This window comes from Adiantum capillus-veneris, chromosome 19, assembly GCF_014529385.1.
Source record: "Adiantum capillus-veneris isolate H3 chromosome 19, ASM1452938v2, whole genome shotgun sequence".
Taxonomy (NCBI): Eukaryota; Viridiplantae; Streptophyta; class Polypodiopsida; order Polypodiales; family Pteridaceae; genus Adiantum; species Adiantum capillus-veneris.
The window spans coordinates 63,006,765-63,012,835 of NC_140949.1; the positions used below are offsets into that span (position 1 = coordinate 63,006,765).

A 6,071-nucleotide genomic window follows, 5' to 3' on the forward strand; every position below is an offset into this window, starting at 1 on the left:
TTTCGAAGTCCGTTTGTGTTTTTTCGTAGAAAAATACAACCGGATTTGACCTACGGCTTGTGTATTTGGTGTGAACTCAAACCCATTGACCCACGGCTTGCCATACACGCTCTTGAAATTGGTTTAAAACTACTTAATGTGGAGGTGTGCCCACCCTTTTGAGGAGTGGTTGAACTTTTACTTTCCACTGTTGTGAGTGGGTCTTTGTCACCATGTATTGTAGGCCTAGTGTAGCCGCTACAAAAGTAATAAGTGCAGGTGAGCAAGCTTGAGAGAGTTGAAGCTGTTCCGCATCAGTGGTTTCTGTTTGCATTGACGTTGTGTAACGCCATGTCCGGTGCAAGCGCAGCAGGCTCTTCTGCCAGGGCTGTAGACTTCGGAACCACATTCTCCGGTTTTGCTTATGCTTTTAAGTTGTATGAATGGCCTGGTGCCAGCAGGGCCGGCGCCAAACCCTACTGCAAAACACAGACCAGCCTCTTCTACGCCCCCCCTGCGCCTGGCCTCCCCTTCCAGCTCCTGGACTGGGGTTGGTCTGGCCTCCTCTCTTACACACAGGCCGCCCGCTCTGCAGCCAAACCAGGAGGCGCCCCTTCGACTTCCACATCTATTCCTCCTCTGCATTCACATTTACCTGCCCTAGACAGCGGCATCCGTCAACATGCTGATGTCTTGTCCCTGTCTCCGGAGCTCAAAGAGAAAGCAGGTTTCTTTGCCACCAAGTTCAAGCTCTTACTGGCTCCTGATGCAGTTCGGATGGAGCCCTCACTCCCAGGCGGGCTCACGATTGAGCACCTTGTGGTTGACTACCTGCGCTGTCTTTCTAGTTTTATCATATCAGAGCTGCAAGCTAACTATGGTAAGCAGTTTAGCGTGGAAGATGTGCAATGGTGTCTAACTGTTCCAGCTATCTGGAACGAACGTGCAAAGCAAGTGATGAAAGTGTGTGCTGAGAAGGCCGGCATGGTGAAAGGTGCAGCCTGCCCCTCAGGTATAGCTGCCAGTGCATTCCCCCTTCATATCATTTTGGAGCCAGAGGCAGCTTCCATCTATTGCCAACACAGAGCTAAGGGTTTGAACTTGAGTCAAGGGGACAAGCTTTTTGTTGCAGATGTAGGTGGTGGTACCATCGACCTTGTCGTGCACGCGAAGGCGGACGATGACCCTGAGAGTATGAGGGTTGATGAGGTTGTGGGCAGCTATGGTGACATTGGAGGTGGTACTTTTGTAGATGTTAACTTTTTTCAGCATCTCTGTCAGAAAATAGTCTGTTTTAAGGAATTTTGCCGCTCAAATACATCTGTAGTCCTCAAAATATCTGAGTGGTGGCAGGGAATTAAAGCAGGGTTTAATGGTGAGGGCTGCTACTTCTGAGAAAGCTGAGTGATGCTTGGGAGAAGTACGACCGAAGCCTCGGAATCGATTGTAAGGATGAAGACTATTATGATGAATTGAGACTGGAAGATTGGGAAATAATGGGCATCTTTCACCCTGAGGTTGAGAAAGTGCTAAGCTTAATAGACAAGCGAATAGAAGGGGTTCGTGTTCTGATGGTTGTGGGTGGATTTTCTGCGTCTCCTTATTTGAGGAAGTGTGTTCAAAGGGCCTTCGATGGTAGGGTAGAAGAGGTGATATTACCCGAAGATCCAGGCAGTGCCATATGTCATGGGGCTGTTCAGTTGCACGTGAAGAAGGACATCATTCTTTCAAGGATTGCTAAGAGGACGTATGGTATTTTGTATTGCAGGGGCTTGAGAGTGGATGATCCTTTTGATCTTTATTATGTTGGTGATAATGGGGATTGGAACTGCAAAGGTTGTGTTCCACCGTAAGCATCCCAAATACGCGAGAGATGTGGATGTGATCAAGGAAGGAAGCTTTGTCGTCGACATTTCAAAGGGATGGAGCTGGACAAGGATCGACAGGTGGAGGTTACCATGGCATTTGGGGCTTCTCTTGAAGTGAGTGCAGATTGTCTAAATTTCGGTAAGGCTGGCATGAAAGTGGGCCTTTCAGTGGGGTTCCACAAGGCTTGATCATGGAATGCCACCAGAGGGACGATCTCTGAATGTAGGAATGTGTCATGCGTTTTTGTCTCGTCTAATGGGCATGTGAAGGTTAATGACACATGGAAAAGGTCAGAGATTTTGATATGCAGAGACTCGTTGAGGCTGTGAGAAGCTATGGCTAAGAACTTACATCCCAACATCTTGGGCTTTTGCCAGGTTAGCGTAAAAATGAATTATGTTAATGTAGCAGCCATGTCTGTGAGTAGGTATCTCTGCTCTAATGCTCTGCAACGCTACTTCAACTTTTAGAAGGTGCTTCATGCGAGTTCCAAGTATTATTGACCATGTTCAGGATTGCGTCTTCATGGATTCGAACTTGGCAAGCGGCTTTGGTTTATCCTGCGACTCTGCCATCACATACCTATTACCCTGTCTCGGTGTTGGCCTCAATAGTACTAGGTGTCATTGTTCCATCTTGGATCTCCACTTGCGGACAATCTTTCTCTTTCAGTGTCTTCATGCCCGATAGGTCGTGTTCTTTGGCCTTATCTTCGGACCTAGGGAAATTATCATTAGGCTTGACATCTCTAGTAACGCGTCTCCACGTTGTCTTGACTTGTTGATTCCGGGCACCGTCAATCTTATGGCAATCTTTAGCATAATGACCAATCTTGCGGCATTTGTAACAAGCGTTCGGGAATGACAATTGTGAGTGGAGAGAAATTATATTTCACCCATGTTTTATATGCACAAACAATCTTTACTACCAAATATGATAGAAAGTGCCGGTTGCCAAGGATGAGCCTTGTATATTTCATACATATAAATAAAGGTGAAATGGTTTTGTTTTGTTTTGTTTGTTTTTTTTTTAATAATGAGTTCAAAAAATTAAGTCAATGATTGTAATATTATGTGATATACACTTTGCAAGAGAAGAAATTGCTTCCCCAACAAGCTTGTAGTCTATAGGGGAAGGTCTCAATCTTAAGAAAACTACGGAGGGTTGGCTTGAAGAGATTGTAATGCCTATGGTGGATAGACTAACGACACGTTCATCATTGTGAGGCCTTGGGCTTTGAAAAACTACTCTCCTCCTAACCTCTTGCCTCTTATATAGACAACCTCTGAGTTTGGTTTTAGACTTGACCTTTGGCCTTACATTCTCTCCCCTTTAGAGAAGTGTTTTTGTTCTTGAAAACAAAAGTGATTTTTTTTTTCTTAAGAACATTAATGTTTTCTTAAGTGACATCTTCTTCATGTCGATCTTTCCACTTGATTAATGCTTCACGATGCACATGATGATGAATATGTAAATCATGATAGTGTAGAATGTCTATGTATTCATGCGGTTGGGTTGGATATTCAATGCAATCAACAAAAATCTATTGGTCATGACATTGTTGTCCCTATGTAAGCGTTTACATAGATGACTTACATGAAAAAACAAATGAATACGAGAGTGCACATGCAAGACAGCTTATAAGTCATATCTCTACATTGCTCGAGTATTTTAAAACGCTCACAATATGTCAAAGATAATATAGGTGTTGTCTCAGTTTTAGACTTTTTGAATGTTCTAGCACATGTAATCATGAAGTTTATTTATCGACGTTTCTCATCAATGTACTTTTTGTAGCTATCATGTACTTGTTGAACACTTTGAAGAGTAAGTTTCAACATATCTATATGATCTTGAAGAAAATCCTTGACTTGTTGAATTTTTTCAGTTGTCAACTTCATTGTAATTGGTGATTTAGGTTGAAAACTATACATAAACATGAAAGGACTCACATGCATTGCACTATTATAAGCAAACTCTAGAATAGAGAGATAATCTTCTTAATCTGATTTTTTTTTGCTAACATATTCTCTTAGCATATCCTCTATCATCTGATTAACATGTTTAGTCTGACCGTCCGTTTTTGGATGCTTTGCAGTAATGATATAAAGTTGCATACCTAATCATTTAAACACATTTCTCCAAAAATGAATGTTAAACTTGGGATCACAATCACTCATAATATTGTTGGGCAATTCGTATAGTCTATAGAGATTGTCAACAAATAACTTTGCTAACTCTGGAGTTTTAATTGTGGACTTGGTTGGAATAAATTTCCAAAGTCTACTATCATGCATACGGATCCATGACTTCATACAATGGTTAGTAAATCCACAATAAAATCCATAGAGACACTATTTCATTGACCATTGGGAGCTTCCAAAGGATGTAAGAGCCCTCTTGCTTTCAAGTGCTTTGCTTTATAACTTGACATTTTTGGCAAAGCAAGACATAGTTTTGAATATACTTGTATAAACCTCACTAGTAAAACTGTCATTGTACAAGTGTATAAGTTTTCTTTATGCTTGGGTGTCCTACACTAGGACTGTCATGACATTTATAAAGAATTTGGCATCAAATGTCTAAGTCTATCGGTACAAAAGCTCTCCCCTTGCAGAGTTGGTACTTATCATCGTAGAGAAATTCTTCCATCTCTGCAGCTCATCGCTCGAAAGAGGAGAATTAACTATGGAGGAAAAAGACACTTCTAGCATTGGAATGAGAAAGATACCTCATTTGCACATGGATCCACACTTTGAGATATGTTTCATCATGCTCATATTTTCCCTTTAAAGATTTCAAAAACTCATTTCAGAGCTTTGTAGAAGAGAGTTGCTCTTAGGCATAGAGCTAAGAGTATCAGCTACCATATTGTATCATCCTTTAGGATATCAGAGCTTTCTATCGTACTTCTAAAGAATCTCAACCCACTTAACTTTTCAAACCTTCAAATCGGTTTGTTGTGTAAACCATTTTATACTCTCACAGTTAAACACAATCTTGAATTGAGCCTCATACAAATAATGTCGTCACTTTTTTAAAGCAGACACTATTACATAGAGTTCATCTTCATGAGCACAATAATTCTGTTGTGTAGAGTAAAGTTTCTTGCTATCAAATGCAATTAGCCTTCCTTCTTGTAGAAAGACTGCTCCAAGAGCATGGTTTCTAGCTTCTGTTTATAGCACAAACGATTTCATACGGTTTACAAAAGCTAAAATCGGAGTTGTAGCTGATGAGACCTTGCGATCATCAAAACTTTGTTGTTGAGCGTCTGCTCACTGAAAGGTTTTCCCCTTGGTTATCAATTGGTCCGTCATAAGTGTTGGAATTAGGGTTGCAGAGAAACGCACACAGCTTAGAGAAGACGAAGGAAGTTCAAGGCACACAATAGAGAGTGTGTTACTTAGTATGCAATGTAAAGATAGATAGCCCTAGAGGATGGGCGTATATACAATGCTCGGGGAAAAAAACCTCTTAAAGAGGGAAAAAATGCCCCGACGGTCCTAGTGTGTTCACACACATCACTACCACATGTATATGGTAACAAATCCCCCCTGAAGTGATGTAGTGAACGAGAGCTGGCACATGAGGAAAGGGAAGTGCCATGCCCTGAGGACATGATCAGTCCACAAAGGGGAGTAAGCCCAAAGCTTTGCGGAAAGCTTCAAGCTTCTCACGAGACAATGCCTTTGTGAAAAGATCTGCAAGGTTGTCGTGTGTTGCTACATAAGCCAAGATGATCTCTCCTGCTGAGAGCCTCTCCCTGACATAGTGGTAATGCACCTCAATGTGCTTTGTGCGAGCATGAAAAACTGGGTTCCTCGCAACTGCCAATGCGCTCTGATTGTCAGTGTAGATAGCGTTGGCAGTGTCCTGTCCAACACCCAAATCAGCCATAAAGGCGTCTGAGCCATACACACTCAACGATAGCTGTGAAGACTGCCCTGTACTCAGCCTCACAACTCGAAGTGGCCACAATAGGTTGCTTCTTGCTCAACCATGATATACATGAACTACCAAGCATGAAACAAAAACCACTTGTGGACACTCGCGTGTCAAAACAACCAGCCCAATCCGAGTCCAATCTGAGTCCGAAAAAGCATGTAAGTCTGGCGGCAATGATCCCCCGTTGGGATAAAACAAGCCAAGATGTAAAGTGCCACTAAGGTAGCGGAAAATCCTCTTGACAGCCTGCCAATGCTTAGACCCTGAGCTATGCA

General features: G+C 42.3%; 1 pseudogene; it reads left to right on the forward strand.

Moving 5' to 3' along the window:
* Positions 1-221: 221 nt before the first annotated feature.
* On the forward strand, positions 222-2,858 carry LOC147434139 (uncharacterized; annotated as a pseudogene).
* Positions 2,859-6,071: the final 3,213 nt, after the last annotated feature.